Below are 17,136 nucleotides of genomic sequence, written 5' to 3' on the forward strand. Positions count from 1 at the left end.
TCCCAAATTCATACGTACAGCCCAGCCTGTCTTACAGATAAGCGTGTCCATGTGAACTGTGTATTTATACACATGCATACATACCTGGGACATTATTTTGCTAATTGAAAACAAGTTCTCCCATTAATGCCAGCACGTATAACTTGACCCTATTGTTATCGTCACTTAATAATGTAGTTCAGCCCTAACTAGGTGTGTAGACTGCCAGACGATTTAATACGTGTAATGCAGCTGAATTTCCACCTAAATTGCTCACGCACGTATTCACTGATGCCTGCTTACAGGAACTTACTATGCATATACAAGTTAACAAGTCAAGTGGAATTTGCTTTGAAGGACGAGTCTAATGCTGATGGGGGAGGAGGCAGGAAGGATGACAGTGAGCCAAGTTGCCCATTTAGTGGAGCTGTGTCGTGCTCCCCTGGCCCTCACCGAGAGAATGCACCAGGGGCTCATTGTACCCCCAGTGCCTCCTGACTTTGTGAGTAGCGCAGAGGAGTGTTGCTGAAGGCCGCTCACATTAAGTGCTGGAGATTCTGCTTCTCTATCCTTAATCCTGCCCCCAGGCCTGAAATACATTTCCATTTTCTCCTTTGTAAGTCTTTTTTTGTCTCCCCATTTTACCCTTTCCTAGTCTTTTCATCATCATTTACCCCTTTACATTTTAGAGAATATCGAAAATACAGATTTGGACTATATCCAGACATTGATGTGGTTTCACTTCCATTCCCACATTTGATGCAATCATTCCTGGAAGGATGAGCCAGTTTGCCTGGTCTCCTCAGGGCTCTGAAAGGCACAGTTGTGAAAGGGGCAAGTGTGGAGGGTCTCAAGACCTGAATTCTTGAGAGTTGCTTGATGTTAGAGGTTTGGGGGTGTTCATCGGTCTCCAGCGCTTCCCCTTTCTTTAGTTCTAACCAACTGATAATTATGCGTAAGGAGGCAGATGGGGATCAAAATATCATTTCTGGCTCTATTGATGGCAAAGTTGGATTGGAGAACAAAACAGGAAGTGTGTGCTCTGTTAAAAACAGGAAGATCCGACACAGAGAGAGAGAGAGACTGAGACAGAGACAGAGACAGAGAGGGAGGGAGGGAGGGAGAGAGAGGATGCTAAGAGACTAAGAGACTCTAGAGATGGCCTACAAAAATGTCCTTCTAATTCCTTTCCCAACTCTAATCCCCTTCCCAAGCATGGTGTGGGCACGAGTATAGAACATCTGATGGGGGAGTAAAGTTATTCCAGAAGCCCTTGCACACTTCCTCCTCTCATGCTGCTCTGTAAAGACGCCAGAGTGGGTATGTCTTTTACAGCCTCCTGTGTTCTAAGAAGCAGTCGAGGGAAGGCCCTGCTGTTTTAGACCCCTGCCCTACGACCTATGCTCTAGAGGGCCTCGCTCTGGCCCTCCTCTGGCAGTGTTCTTCCCCCCCACAGGACAAGGGAGGGGGGGTCTCCCATCCCAAGACCATACTCTTCTTGGGAATTTCCTGCCCAAATGGCCCTGATCCCACTACAGGGCAGGTGTGGACTTCTACCTTGGTAGAAGTAGGCTTGTAGGTGTCTACCAACCTGCTTGTGCCCCCCTGCCCTGAGATTGGGCCATATACTTGTATATATATAGTCCTCTAGAACTGAGGGACAGCCGAGAGGTGGATACATGGAGGAGTGGAGAGGTCAGGGGTGCGATGCCCTCCCAAGAGCACTACTACTTTATTATGCTTACTACGTCTATGGATCATGAATTCACGATGGGCCCATAGTGGGGACAGAGATATGATGCACGGGAACGGCACTAGGAAGAACTGAAAGCTAGTGGTGACTCAGTGGCTGGAGCTAGAATCACAGACATCCTCATTCACACTGGCGATCACTGTTGGTTGTTGGCGGGGCGCCCTGCTGGAGATGTCAGGTGCAGCATTTACGCAAGGTATCTCCTTGCGGCTGGAGCTTCCTCACAGCCTCATGGTTGGGTTCAAGGGTAAGCATCTTAAAGAGGCCCAGGCAGGACCTGTCATGCATTTTATGACCTGGCCTTGGAAGCCACATGGTGTCACTTCTGCCATAGATACCAACCCACCAGATTCAAGTGGAGGAAACACAGACCTCACTTATCGATGAAAAAAGTGTCAACAATACATTGTTTTGAAGGGGCTGTAGGATAGAAGACTGGTTGAGGCTACTTTTTTTTTTTTTAAATGTTTATTTATTTTTGAGAGAAAGAGAGACAGAGAGAGAGAGACAGAGAGAGAGGGAGACACAGGCTCCGAAGCAGGCTCCAGGCTCTGAGCTGTCAGCACAGAGCCCGACGCGGGGCTTGAACTCGTGAACTGAGAGATCATGACCTGAGTTGAAGTCAGACGCTCAACCGACTGAGCCACCCAGGTGCCCCTGGTTAAGGCTACTTTTTGAAAACTTAGTCTGCCACAGTGTCTTTTGTTCAAGAGTGCACAATGGACAGGAGTTTGGGGAAAGATCCTTGGTCCAGCATTCCAGGAAGATATTGTGAGTTAATGTAAGTCAAAGGCTTCAAAGGGTGTTTGGCATATGATAAGACTCACTAAACAGCAGGGGCTACCTCCGTCACGGCCATCACTGCCACCACATTATCGTCATCACCATCTCTGAAGAACCTACGGAGATGGTTCCCTCATCTACAGGAGGGAGGAGACTGAGGCCTGGATAAGTTAAGGGGTGTTTTGGCTCTCCTCAAGCGATCCAGTGGTAGTTCTACATTTGAACTTGGGCTTCTGACTCTTCTCAGAGAACTACATAGTAGTGGTTTGGGGGCATTGTAAGGAATGGGCATGTATTACAACAGCATTAATGACTCTGAACCTCAGTCGCTGCTTTTGTTTGTTTCATGCTAATAACTCCAGAGAAGATTTAGTTGGTATCTTTGTTGAGTATCCTTTAAAAAAAAGACCTAGCAAACATTTTTCTTTTCTTTTCTTTTTTTTTTTTTTTTTTTTTTTTTTTTTAGCTAATAACCACAGAACTTCAGTAGTAAGATGTCCACTAATTTGGATAATTTAGATTAAAAAAATAAGACTTTCATTTTTTATTTTGAAACGGTATCTCCTGAGGCGATTAGCAAAACAAATTTGTAGGGAATGATGTTTAATTATTTGAGGAGCCAAACTTTATCTATGCAAATATTATATGTATGGAATGGGATAATTACTAGATTTTATCACTTGTTCATTAAATCTTGTCTCCAGAACCCCATTTGGCAATGTTCTCTTATTTGATAGTGTTTAAGTACTTGAAAATTAAGCAATTTCTTCAAAGAACTCTTCTGTAGTTATAGCCACTTTTTGCAAACTTATTTTTTTTTCCCCACAAAAATCAGAAATTATAAGCTTTTGTGTTGCTATGTGTTTCGTTTTTGTTTCATTTTGGGTTGTGTTTAAAGAGCCAGTCTTCCCTTGAGGGAACAAGGGTGGTAAAGCCAAACCAGTCAATATCCACTGATTTGAGGCCAAGTTGGGCTAATGGTAGGGGGTGGGGGTGGGGGGTAAAAGTGAATCGGACATCAGTTTGTGCTTCTTTCTTGGTGAACCTCGTGTTCACCTTGGTGATTTGCTCTGGGGACCCAGAAGCAACCTGACCAAGAATGTAGGTCGGCATTACTTTATGTAACCGTCCCCCTTTTGGGAGGCCAGGGCAAGGGTAAATGTTCATGGAGGTCAGCCGTCCAGACTGAGCCTGGGGCCTGTCCAAGGAGACAGAGTTCAGTTGATGTTGGATGTTCAGTGCCTGGCGTCAGCAGATAAGGAGGGTAGTAATGAAATCTTCCCACTCAGGTGGTTTAAACAGAAATGGAAGCACCGTTACTTAGATCGACAACCACACCTCCCTTTGTGAGGACGTCTCCGGAACCAGACAACTTGGGTTCGCCGCTTAGTAATTGTGTGATCGCGGGCCAGTGTGCCTCAGTTCCCTCACATCTATAAAATGAGAATAAGAATAGTTCTTACCACATAGGATTCCTGTGCGGTGAAATGAGTACTATGTCTCAAGAACTGAAAGCTGTCTTGCACACGGCTGGTCCTCCCCAGATGCTGTTGGGTCTCTGCCCAACCCCAACGGCAGTCATTTACCGAGAATTTGCCTCGTGGCAGGTTCCCATGGGACTCCATTCTAGCCTTACAACAACTCTGCGTGGTCACTGTGCTCATCCCCATTTCATAGAGGAGGAAAGAGGCACAGGGAAGTCGTACCGTTTGCTCAGGGTCACACATTCATGGGTCAAAGCACCAGGGTTCTAACCTGGTTTTGTCCCACACAGAAAACTTGTCAACTTCACCACCACGTGGCCCCACGATACAGGTAAAATTAAACAAAGCAAAAACAACCTTGTCATTAGCATACCGTTGCTCCCTGAGAAGGCTGTTAGGTTTTTCTCGGACTAGAAGCTCTGTTGTGGCTGTGAGTTTTTCCGACACCGTCTAGCACGGTGCTGTGGGCACAGGACACTTACCAGAGGCTTTCTGTTCCACCGTGACTGTCGTTGCTGATAACACTCTAAGCCCGGGTCTCGGATGTGGCCTCTAGTGCTGTCGGCAGGGACCCCGCGCACCAGCCTGTGTGGTACCGGAAGCCCGATGAAGGTAGGGGTGGTGTTTTGGGTGGAGGGAGAGTCAAAAGAGTCCCCACGGGAGCCCTTGATTTTCTCAAATTTCCATCCATTTTCAAGAAAAGCCAGACCGAGTTCGTTCTGTTCCTCTCTGCTAACATAGAGCCAAAGTCCCTTTCTGATTATGTCCCCCACTTCCCATGCTTCTCTTTTTTTCTCTCAAAGCTCAAACAAGGGAAGATTGATAGCTGGGTTGGGTGGAAAAACCCATGGTGTGGTCTCACAAATATAGGTCTAGGCTGGGGTGGGAGAGATCCTCCTTCCTCATATGTTTGTTTAAAGATAAAGAGGCCCTTTCAGTCCACATGGGGTCCAGCAATTTAACCATAAACCATATTAATGGCTGTCAGAAAGGACCTGCTCGGCTGAGCTGAGGGGGAGGGACAGAACCCTGGCTTCCCATGGTTCTGGGCCAAGCTTCCCCAAACCCCTCAGCGTAAAAGTGTTATCTCTTAAGTGCTTATTCCAGTGTCTCATACTCCATGTTTTTAAAGTAAAAAAAAAAATTTTTTTTTCAAGTGCTTTGTGTTTCTAATACAAAGAGATCCTGGGATTTCAGATCTGCCAATAACTCTCCCTATTCCAAAGGGGGAAAAAAAAAAGTCATTTTTTTTTCCTTACTGGAATTTTTTCATTCCTTCCCACCCACCCCACCTCCATTTCTCATTTCCTCAGGAAACCATTTAGTTGGAGACACAGGGAAAGTTTTCCAACACGCTTCCCGCAGCCCCCACGGACTCATGCACACCCAGAGAGCAATTTAGCACCAAGAACGTATGTTGCAATATACTCAACCTTGCCCGTGAAGATTTCTGTCTCTGGAGCACTCAGAAGGCCTTATGGTGACAGCCACCTTCATCCCTGCTCACACCAGTCACCCTTTGGGGACCCTTGGAGGTGTTTTGGCCTGAACATGACCTTCCTGTGGGCTTTCTAGAGGAAAAGGTGAAGTAGGGACTCCCTTTTGACTTTAGGAGGAAGTATAGGAGCGTTTGCCTTTTTGTTTTTACTTGAACAAATATCTGAGGACTTCACCACGTACCCAACAATGTTTCAGGGGCTGGGGAGACAGATGGCGGAGGGGAGAGCCACATTCCCTGCTTTCAAATTTGACTTTCCAGTTTGGGGACCAGGAGTGTTGAGTGGAGAAGGCCAAACAAGAAGAGGCAGGCAAAACCCAAGAAAACTAAGAAGCGAAATGCATGACGTGGTCAGTCATAAGAGCTGTGAAGAGATCAAATGGCAGTTTAGAATAGTGACGAATCTCCTTTCCGCCTGCAGCTTTGGGGAAGCCTTCTGCCCCAGTCTCGAGTTTTGGAGCTGGCTGACATAACCGTAGGCTCTGAGACCCTTAGTGACGGGTGCCTTTGTCCCGTGCAGAGCAAACGTTCCACCTCGTCCTCTGGAGACGGAGTCCAAAAAACTTATGCGAGCAAAGCTCTGAGGTCCATTCATCGCACTTCCATCAGCTCCTAGATGCACTTAACGAGTGGAGAGACAGAAGACTAGAATTCAGCATGCTTCAGAAATCGCTTTCCACTCTCTGCCCCCAAACAAACGAGAGCTTTTTAGAATACTTGAGCGGCAAGGGGAGTAGGAAAATTTCCAGCGGCAGCAAAACCATTACTAGTCCCCAAAAGGGACTCCCCCTGTGCTGTTCACCTTCCCTGGCTCATCAAGTGTGTTGGGACAAAGCCGAACCCTGTGGAAAATCCAAGGAGTCTTGGATGCTCCGGGAAGCCGAGACTTCGTTCTGGCCGCCAACACCCATCTTTTCAGTGCTGGGGGGATTGTTTCCGTTGCGTCTCAGTCTGTGTTCTCGCTTCCCCTGTGGACACAAAAATGTTCTTAGAGCAAGAAGCGGCCTCCAAGAATCGGAGGCTGGGGAATTTGTTGTAACCGGAGGTAGAAGACCTTCGGAGACTGAGCTTACACTCTGCTTAGTAACCACCAGATGTCAGCAACTCATCTGATTTCAGCTCTGCAGCGAAGGGAAAGACACCCAGACGGAGGAAACGACTTGCCTTGGGCTGACATCGGTTCTTTCTAAGTTTCAGGTATGACTTCAGGAAGGCATCTACCGTGAAGAAAAGTGTGAATGGCTTGAGCGGGATCCAAGTCGGAGGATGAAAAAAAAAAGCCACTCAAACACATTCACGTGATGGGAATTCTTGGGCTAACATTTTCATTTGCCTGTTGGTTGTTAGCACCACGTCCAGATAGCAAAGAAGTTCGCCAGGAAATTAAAGAAGGTTCATCGGGAAGACTTTTAAGGCCAAAGGCAACTGAATGGATGCCTTTGCTTTCCAGGGTTGGTTGTTTGTTTTGCTCTGTTTTAAATAATCCTGCCAGACTCTTAAGAAAATCTCTGGAAGAAGGGAAAGAGAAGTCTGAAAGTGCAAGCATTATTTACAGGGGGCAGAAAAAAGGTACCCAAAGGGCAGGAGGTAATTAGAATCAGCTCCCATGATGGTTGTTTATTTTGCAAGCCTAGGTTAAGCAGCTATCCATATACATAAAATGTGAGACAAAATGCCTTCGGGAAATTAAAAGTCTAATATAAATAAAATTGCCCCCAGTTTCGTGGAGGGCACCTCCCTGTCAGTTCACGGGTTTCACAGACCTATCACTACGTGTTCTTCCGCAAGCCAAACCCAGGGTGCAAAGCAGTAAAATGACATTTATTAGAAGTTCTCAGAGGCACCTGGGTGGCTCAGTAGGTTGAGCGTCTGCTTTCGGCTCAGGTCATGATCTCACAGTTCTTGAATTCAAGACCCACATCAGGTTTTGTGCTGATAGCTAGGAGCCTGCTTTGGATTCTCTGTCTCCCTCTCTCTGCCCTTCCCCCACTAGTGTATGCCCTCTCTCTCTCTCCAACTCTCTCTCTCTCTCAAAAATAAACATTAAAGATAATGTTCTCAGGGGTGCCTGGGTGGTTCAGTCGGTTGAGCGCCAACTTTGGCTCAGGGCATGATCTCACGGTTTGTGAGTTCAGGCCCCGCATCGGGCTCTGCGCTGACAGCGTTGTGTCTCCCTCTCTCTCTGCCCCTCCCCCACTCATGCTCTGTCTCTCTCTCTCTCCCTCAAAAATAAAACAAAAAACATTAAAAAAAAAAAGTTATCAAACTCCCAAGAACCCTAATGGCAGTGATTCCCCATACATTCTTTTCTCCGTCTCCTTCCAGTGTCTCTTCTCCCACTTTTCACTTTTACTCTCCTTCCTGCTCTTGATTCTGTACTTCATGGTCAAATGGGCATCTCTCACACCGTTGTTGGAAAAAAAAAAAAAAAGAAGAAAACAACCTGTGGTTAGACGTGCAAGGGGAAGGGGAAGGTATTCTCTGCAGCAAGGATCTCAGCCTGAAGGTTCATTACCATAAAATTCAAATCTGCGACCAAATTCCCAAGCCTGGCGTTGAGGCTGGGGCAGGGGCCTTGTGGGGGCTTTGCTAACATCTCCCTCTTCGAGGCCCAGGGTAGGGCTGGGCACGGACGGGGGGCTAAAGCCGACCGCCCGTGGAGAAAGTAGAGCACAGCCTACTCGCCAACCTGATTCCCCGTTCCCACCTCTCCTGTGCCTCCTCCCGCACTTCAGTCCCCCAGACGGGCCTCCACTTTCCTTCTTTTAAGTCTGGCGTCCTGCCACCTCTCCACACTCTCTCCCCTGGAATTTCCTTCGATCTCATTGCAATTCAATTGCTGTCTCAACCTTGGCCACCTCCCTAAAGCCTTTTACCTGTCACTCCAGCCTGGTGTCAGTTCACACCTCTTCACCCCTAAGCACACCAGTAGCTCTGTCTGTAGTTCTTGAAATTAACCATCTTATATCCTATTAATATGGATACAGCTGTAATTATATATCAATAATTAATATGATGATTTAGATCATATTGCTATCTCTATCAGTATTATGTGAACCTGCTTCTTCCGCATTTTCTTCCAAACAGATTTGAAATTCCTCGAAACGTAAAAAAAAAAAAAAATTTAGCCACCCGTTTTACAAATGGTAGGATGCCCAGTGGGCCCTCGTTCAGGGAAAGTGGAAGTGTTCTATTTGCTGATCTCAGTTTATGCACTAACTTTCAGAGTACACATCCATGGAAATAAACTTCTAAGGCAAATGAGAAGTAGAGCCTGGACCCCTGGGTTCCTTCCTCTTTCGCTGCCCCATTTAAGATCCTCAAATGAAGAAAGGCCCAGAGAAGTGTAGGTGGTTCAGTCCCCACCCCCTTTCATCTGAGGCTGTGGTTCCTCTCGACAAAGAAGAATGTCAAGCCTCGATTCCCTGAGGGTAATTTGATCTGCTAATTATATGCAAAGACTAGGATCCCTAAAAGAGGGCTTGACTTTGTTGTCACCTGGGAAATGTCAACAAATGACATTATCTCCCTTTGAGCCAGTACCTCGGCTTCTGGCCGGGCCAGGAGGGTCAACAGGGGAAGCAGGTGAATCAGGAGCCCTCAGGGTCATGAGGGCCTGGGATAGGAGGGGCATTCAATGACTCTCTTTCTGTAACTTTTTCTTGCTGAAATTTTTAGAATGCATCACGGTTCCTTTAATGAAGAGAATCTTGACAGGAAAATCAACTTCCTGCTTGTGCCAAAGCTTTGATGGGTGTGTGAGGCATCATAACATCGTTCATGCTGGCTAGACCAAGGCCACATCCAAAGCCAGTGGTGTGCGCTGGGAGGCTATCTCTTCTGTACTTCCTGCTAGAGTAAGACGAGGTGGGATGAACGAGGGTGTGGTTGGTGAAGCTGATGATAATAACTTCCTACTCTCATTAGCCAGTGCTTGCTGTGGGCTAAGCGCTTAACATCCATTCCCTTACTCAATCCTTAGCACAACTCTTGAGAACCAATCACTACTTCCATTTTATAGAACAGGAAATTGAAGCTCAGAGAGGTAAGAAAATTTGCCTTGAGTCACAGCTAATAAAGAGGAAGTTTCATCACCATTACTGGTTTTAAACCCGGGTGTCAGGTGCCTTGGATTCCAATCCTGATTTTGCCACTCTCTAGTTTCATGACTTAGGAAGGACAATCTTTTATGCGTCTGGGTCTTCTTCTTAAGATGAAGGGTCTGGGCTGGACGATCCGGAAGTGCTCCGTTCAATACGGTGGTCACTCGCCAGGCGTGGCTATTAAGCGCTTGATGCGGCGAGCCTGAATTGAGAAGGGTAAGTGTATGATACCTCCCGGCTTTCAAAGACCGGGAAAAAGAATATGCAATATTTTGATAGTATTTTAAATATTGATTACATTTTGGAATGATAATGTTACATACATATCTCACATATACTACATATATTATATCCATGGTTAAATGAACAATATTATTAAAATTCATTTTACCTGCTTTATTTTTCGTTTGTAAAATGTGGCTAGTGGCACATTTAAAATTACGCGTGTGGCCCAAATGATTGTTCTTTCAGACCGTGCTTTCTCGACTTTTCTGAGACATCGTTGCTAGAGGTCACGTGTCTCAGGAATGGCCATTTCTACGCGACTCTGCAGGTCTGGAGCTGGGTGGTCTCAGGAGGAGCCAAAGCTGAGGGAGGAAGCACAGACACAGCAAGCCCGACCCTTGAGCGGCACAAGCTTGGACGATTGGGACCCAAACTGGCCATCCAACTTGGTGATGAACGGACTTGTCCCGGACAGCATGTTGACTAAACACGCGGCAACATGTCGACTCACACTTTTCGGCCAGCACAACCACCTTTGCAGGTGCCAGTTGAAGCGCCTCACGTACACGGAGTTCCTTACCAGGTGTACAATTTCATGTATTCTTCGTGGCAGCCCTATGGGAGCAAAATCTGCTATTACGCGGATTTCACCCATCTGTGTGAAAACTGAGGCACAACACAGGTTGAGTAGCTTGCCCAAGGTCCTAGAGCTAGTTTGCGAGAAGTGGGTCTGATTCAAAAGCTTGTATTTGTAATCATTAGGTAATTCTACCGAGTCTAAGCAGCCTCAGTTTATCCAGTTGAAACCAGGTGATAAGTGGAAAAAAGCATCTGCTTTGTGGGAAGGATATGGGTACCAGAGGAACCTTCCAGAAGATCCTTGATTCTGCTCAGGGATTATTTCTGTATCTCGGAGGGCTCGTCCGTCATTCTCCACCTGCCAGGCAGAAATGCTCCGTGAGGCTCTGCACCCCAGTGGTTTGGAGAGACTGTGCTTTCTAGGTTCTTTGGTTGAAGACAGACAGCAGTGAGGCAGAAGGAAATAATTATTTATCGTGCATAAAGCTCTGCCAAGCAATTGGATAAAAACTGGGAGGTTTGTCTCCATTATCCAACCATTTCCAAACATTTAGGTGTGCAATTTAGAGGTTGGACTTTTAAATTTCCCTCCAGGTATGTAACGCTGTGTGAGTCAGTCAGGGTCTAATCAAAAGAGAGAATCGACACAGTAATTTGAACACAAAAATGTTCATATGAAGTATTGTTAACTGTAACAGGTGATTAAAATAATGAGGGATAAGTAAAGAGAAGTCTAAAAATATAGGAAAAGCAGTCAAAAGAGGCAATTATTACACTCAGGGCTGAGATAGGAGCCTAAGGAAGAATTCTCGGCCTCTTGCCCACGCCCGGCTCCAGCCCACTCCCCAGGCTGGGATTCAGACGTTGTTGGGGGAGAGCATGGTTGTGGCCCCCTGGATAGAAAAGGAGTAGCTGTGTCCATGGAATTTGCTGGAAATTTGCCTCATCATAGATGAGCATAGACCTCATCATAAATGAGCTCCCTAGGGTGCAGAGAAAGTTGTTCAGGAGGCAGTGTCTCCCCGAAGGCATTTACTATAGAATTCCCTGAGGTCCTGGGGGAAGCTGATAGAGGAGGGGGCCTCTGGCTGCCACGCACTGAAGGACCCGGATGTTCGGGAAGCCGCGGCGCTTCCGCAGCCGGCTGCGGGAAAGGTTTCCTGGACCGCGGGAGCCTGGCCCTGAAGAAGCCACACGCTCTGCAGAAGCTGGGCAAGCCACGTGTGCTACAAGGGCTGGTGCTAAAGAAGGCGTCTGCCCTGCAGGCTTTGGATGCTGAAGAATCTGGGCGTGTGCGGGAGTGGAGCAGTGGAGACGTCGCCCGCGATGCAGGATCCTGCCGAACGGGAACACCAGACGGGGATGCGGATCCCCTTCCTCCCGCCATGTCTCTCCATGCTTTCTACTCGCAAAGCTTTGCGTTATGCTAGCGGGCAAAGCAAAAATTCTTAAAGGGTCCATACATATTTTTCCCGAGCAGGCAGTGAAGGGTGAATTTGGAGCTAAGAGGCAATAGATCGATAACTGGCATACCAGAGAAGAGAAGAATGGTTCTGAAAGTCTAGCATACCTACGCAGTACTGGGCACTTGCCAAAACTTCAGAGTCTTAGGACCCCACATTCTGATTCAGGGGATCTAAGATTGGCTCTGGAATTTGCAGTTGCACGGACACTCCATGTCACCTTGGTGGGTGATTTGCTACCATCAGTATTCACTTGGATTATCGCAATTGTCTCTTCACTGATGTCCCTGATTGCCTTCTTGTTCCCGTATCCTATATAGTGCACAAAGCAGCCAAGTGATCCTATTCAAATAGAAGTTAGAATATGTCACTCAGTCATTCAAAATCCTTCAGTGGGTCCTCTTCTCACTAGAGAAAAAGCTCAAGTCCCTACAGGAACGTGTGTGATTTGAGCCCCCTGCTACCTCTCCCCTAATACTCTCTCTCTGGTCATTCTACGTGGGCCACACTGGACTTCTCGTTGTGCCTTGAACATTCCAGGCACACCCCAGCCTCCGGACCTATACCATTGCAATTCCTTCTTCCTGGCTGGTTCTCCTCCCAGATTTCTGCAAAGCTCAAAGCCTCACTGCCTTCTAGCTTTTGTTCAGATGACACTTTTTCAACAAACTCTCCCCGGATCACCCTGTTTAAAATTACAACTCTCGGGCGCCTGGGTGGCTCAGTCGGCTAAGCGTCAGACTCTTGGTTTCAGCTCAGGACACGATCTCACGGTTCGTGAGTTTGAGCCCTGCACTGGGCTCTGTGCTGACAGTGTGGGGCCCACTCGGGATTCTGTCTGTCTGTCTGTCTCTCTCTGTCTGCCCCTTCCCCGTTCATGCTCTCTTTCACTCAAAAATAAATAAATAATAAAATAAAATAAAATAACAACCCTCTTTCTACCCCTTTCACCCAGGTAACTCCCAATTCACCTGCCCTGGTTGTTTTTCTCCCTAGCACTTACCGTCATTTAACTAATTACATGTTCTACTTATTCTATTGTTTCTTTTCAGTCTTGTCCCACGGGAAGGTAAACTCCATAAGAAAAAGAATTTGTATCCGTTTTGTTCAGTGCTGTGCTCTCTGGGGCCTTGAATGGAGCTTTGGATAACAGACGCTCGATGAATATTCCTTGAACGAATGAATGAATGCAGCCTGCACTTAGAAAAACGTCTCTATGGAGTATATAGATTGTGAAGTCATTGTACTCATGGAGAGACAAGTTCCTTAACAGTTCTCAAACGTGTCAAGAGCTTCATACACGTGAACGCGAACATGGACTTTTTCAATGAAGCCACCCTTCGTGAAAGCAGAGGCTTCCAGAGCAGTGTGGATGCAGGGGGCGGGTCCAGAGCACGCCTATTCGGAGAGGCGCAAAAGCAGCCCAGTTCAATGAAAGAGCATGTGGAGTTTTAGAGAGAAAACAATGTAATTCCTCAAAATGGCTATTTTTGAGAAAAGTCTGTACTCTTCATCACGTTGCTTCTGGAAAGTTTCTAGAGGCTTCTGGATTTAGAAGGCTGGGCTCCAGATACAAATAACACAGGTCTGTCTGTCTTCTTCCCAGAGCCACCTTTTCTTGTTTTAGGAGGAAGGAAGCATGCATGTGACTCGTACTTCCTTCAGGCCCTGGAGATTGTCCTCCATCACTATCCGGATCAAAACTCTCCTGCCTGCTCTTAACACTGAAGGACTGAGTGAATTCCAAGAGTGGCCTTGCCGAGTGAGTCATATCCCCATTTCGCGTGATTTGGACCTTACTCAGCCAAGGACATTTAAGCGTTTCTGGATGAATTATTTAAGGAGGGGGCAAAGGAAGACTGAGAGGTAGATCCTGAGATTCAAGTTGGATTCTGTGGAATTGATTAGCAGCAACAAACCAGGCTTGGCACATCCTGTACACGTGCTATGGTAGGGCCAGCAGTCCGTAAGTCTTTAGACATATTTTAAAAATGGAGTTGGACAGAAAAAGTCAAATCTTGTTACTGTCAAAAGACAGAGGGGGAAAAAAATGAGACGATTAGAGTTGATTTGCAATTATTGGGACTATTAGGTCTATTTATGGAGTCGAGGCAATTCAATCCTAGTATGACTACTTCACCTGATTTTAACACTTGCTAACAAGGTGTCCTGTCCTGAGTACAGGCACAATAGTCTGAAAAGATCCTGCTTTGTAAATTCACAAAGGTCTGGAAAATGTATGCCCTCTTCTGAAGGTTGTCAACTCACCAAAGCTTTGGAAGGTGCAATGGGAACTCACCACCAATCATCGTTAACTTTTTAAAAATCTATCTCCTGGTCATCATTTTATTATCAAAATTTCTATTGCGTAGGAAACCAGATCAGACTAGCAAGAACAGTTTAAAGAGGCTAACTGACCCTCAGGTGTCCCTAAGAACCATGAAGGAAGACAAGAAGGATGAAAGGGAGGTTCATTGCCTCCCTTGACCCGGTGTCTTTCTGCAATGATTTCTTGGTTTGTCTTACTTGCTTATATTGGTAATGTATATGCTCTCCAGATTGTCAGAGCCCATGGCCAGTCCTCCATATCATACTCCATCCGTAGCATGTGAGTGACAGCATTCAACTTGCAAAGCTACCTTCGTCAGACCCGGATACCCCTTTCTTCTGGTTATTCATTTACCTCACTAGCTGTTGCCTCCAATCTCCTTTGCTGTTTCCTTGTCACTTCTGTAAGATCCACCAGATAGAAGGTCCAAGGAATTAGTCTAAATATGTCACCTATGTTGTAACTAATCACTGCCAAGATAACCTCACTCATGGTTTGAAATATCATCTATCTTCCAACAACTTCCAAATTCACATCTCAAGCCTAGACTAGTCCCTGAATTCAGGTAATATGCAATTTTTTATTTGACACTTCTGCTTTGAGGTCGGATAGGTATCTCAAACTTAACATACCCCCAAACAAGCTCCTGATTTCCATACTCCCTGAAAACAAAATCTCTTTCTTGTAGTTTTCCCTACTTAGTTAATGGGGATCTCATCTTTTTAGTTGTTTGGGGCTGAAAAACTTGGATCCTTCCTTGATGTTTTCTCTCATAACCCACATCTGACCCATCAGCAAATCATGTTGGTTCTACCTGTAAAATAGACCTAGAATCTGACTCCCTCTACTGTCTATTTTTTAAAGTTTATTTATGTATTTTGAGAGAGAGAAAGAGAGACCAAGCAGGGGAGAAGCAGAGAAGAGAGAGGGAGAGAGAGAGAATCCCAAGGAGGCTCTGTGTCATCAGCAAGGAGCCTGACGTGGGGCTCCATCCCATGAACTGTGAGATCATGACCTGAGGTGAAATCAAGTCAGACGCTTAACCAACTGAGCCACCCAGATGCCACCTCCCTGCTGCCACTATTTTGATCCTAACCAGTATCATCTCTCCTTTAGGCTATTGGGTAGTTCTCAAGGGGCCATTCTGCTTCAACAGTTGCCCCCCAATTATATTCTCAAGACAGTAGCTGGAGTAATCCTTTGAACAGGTAAGTCACATCCCCTCTGCTAAAAACCTTCCAGTGGCTTTCCATCTTACTCTGAGTGAAAGCTAGAGTTTTGCAGTGGCCTGAAAGGCCCTGTGTGACCTGTCCTCACTCCAGACACCTGCTTAACCTAATCTGCTACCACTGTCACCAGCTTCGCTAGGGCCACACTGGTCTCTTGACTTTCCTCAGACACACCAGCCAAATTCCTACCTCGGGGCCTCTGCTTTTGCTGCACGTTCAGCCCTGGAAAACTCTCCTCCCAGGTAACTTAGTGACTCCCTTCCTCACTTCTTCCAAGGTCTCTGCTCAAATGTCACCTTCCCTGCGAGGTCTTCCCTGGACAGCCTTAAAAAAATTAGCAATCAGGGGCGCCTGGGTGGCCCAGTCGGTTGAGCGTCCGACTTCAGCTCAGGTCACGATCTCGCGGTCCGTGAGTTCGAGCCCCGCGTCGGGCTCTGGGCTGATGGCTCGGAGCCTGGAGCCTGCTTCCGATTCTGTGTCTCCCTCTCTCTCTGCCCCTCCCCCGTTCACGCTCTGTCTCTCTCTGTCTCAAAAATAAAAATAAACGTCAAAAAAAAATTAAAAAACAATTAGCAATCTGTCTCGGCCAGGTTTTTCTAGGTAAGGTGTGAAAAATTGCAAGTAATAACGCAACCTACCACGTGATCCTTACCGCTGCTCCCCTTCCCGTCCCTTTGTGTCCCCCTCGGCCCCTCAGTCTTCTGCCCCTAGTGGTTTGTCACACTTAATATCTGACATAATATGTATTTGCTTGTCTGTATTGTCTGTCTCCTGAAACCGAAACATAGAAGTTCCCTAAGAGCAAAGGAACTTTGTATTCCAGTTGCCTTGAATATCACCTGGCACAAAGTAAGTGTCTGATGCCTACCTGTTGAGCGGATGGTAAAGAAGAAGCATTTTCTGGTAGACTGGAACAGGTGTACCAAATGGCATTGCTGTGGACTGAATATTTGTGTCCCTCCCAAATTCATATGTTGAAGCCAACCACGTGATGCTCTTTGGATACGGGGTCTTTGGGAGGTGATCAGGTCATGAGGACAGAGCTCTTAGGATAGGATTAGTCCTTTTTTTTTTTTTTTTTTTTTTAATTTTTTAGGTGAGCTTCACACCCAGTATGGAGACCAACGTGGAGCTTGGACTTAGGACCCTGAGATCAAGACCTGAGCTGAGATCAAGAGTTGGGATGCTTAATGGACTGAGTCACCCAGGAGCTGTGGGCTTAGTCCATTATTAAAGGGACCCCAGAGCACTCCTTCATTCCTTTGGCCATGTGAGGACACGGGGAGAAGATGGCCATCCATGAACCAGGAAGCCAGACCTCACCAGATGCTGAATCTGCAGACCTCTTGATCTAGGACTCTCCAGCCTCTGGAAGTGTAACAAATAAGTGCTGTTATGTATAATCTGTTTCGTCTATGTTAGTGTGTTACAGTGGTCTGAATAGATGGAGGCAGGAACTGTGAATCTAGGAGGGTTCAATGGAGCTGGATGCCTTTATGAGAACAAGCTGATGAGGGAAGTGATAGTGTCTTTCTACTTAGAGAACTTCCAGCCAGAGGCAGGAGCCTGAGTGCTTCCTGTCCAGAGCCCATTTGGACCTGTGTTTAACTGGTTTGGCTACTTACTAGCGGTTTGTCTTTGGACATTTGACCCTGCTAAATCTGCGTTTTTCTCAACTGTAATATGAGGATAATAATAGAATCTACTTTAA

The 17,136-nt window shown here is 46.4% G+C and overlaps 1 long non-coding RNA gene across 1 annotated transcript; it reads left to right on the plus strand.

Annotated features, from left to right (window-relative positions):
* Nucleotides 1-4,546: 4,546 nt before the first annotated feature.
* Nucleotides 4,547-15,787, plus strand: LOC115505356. The gene is made up of 3 exons (XR_003965994.1): nucleotides 4,547-4,611; nucleotides 12,920-13,817; nucleotides 15,313-15,787. It is a non-coding gene; the product is annotated as an uncharacterized LOC115505356 (long non-coding RNA).
* Nucleotides 15,788-17,136: the final 1,349 nt, after the last annotated feature.

The sequence above is a fragment of the Lynx canadensis genome, chromosome F1, assembly GCF_007474595.2.
Source record: "Lynx canadensis isolate LIC74 chromosome F1, mLynCan4.pri.v2, whole genome shotgun sequence".
In the NCBI taxonomy this organism is placed as follows: domain Eukaryota; kingdom Metazoa; phylum Chordata; class Mammalia; order Carnivora; family Felidae; genus Lynx; species Lynx canadensis.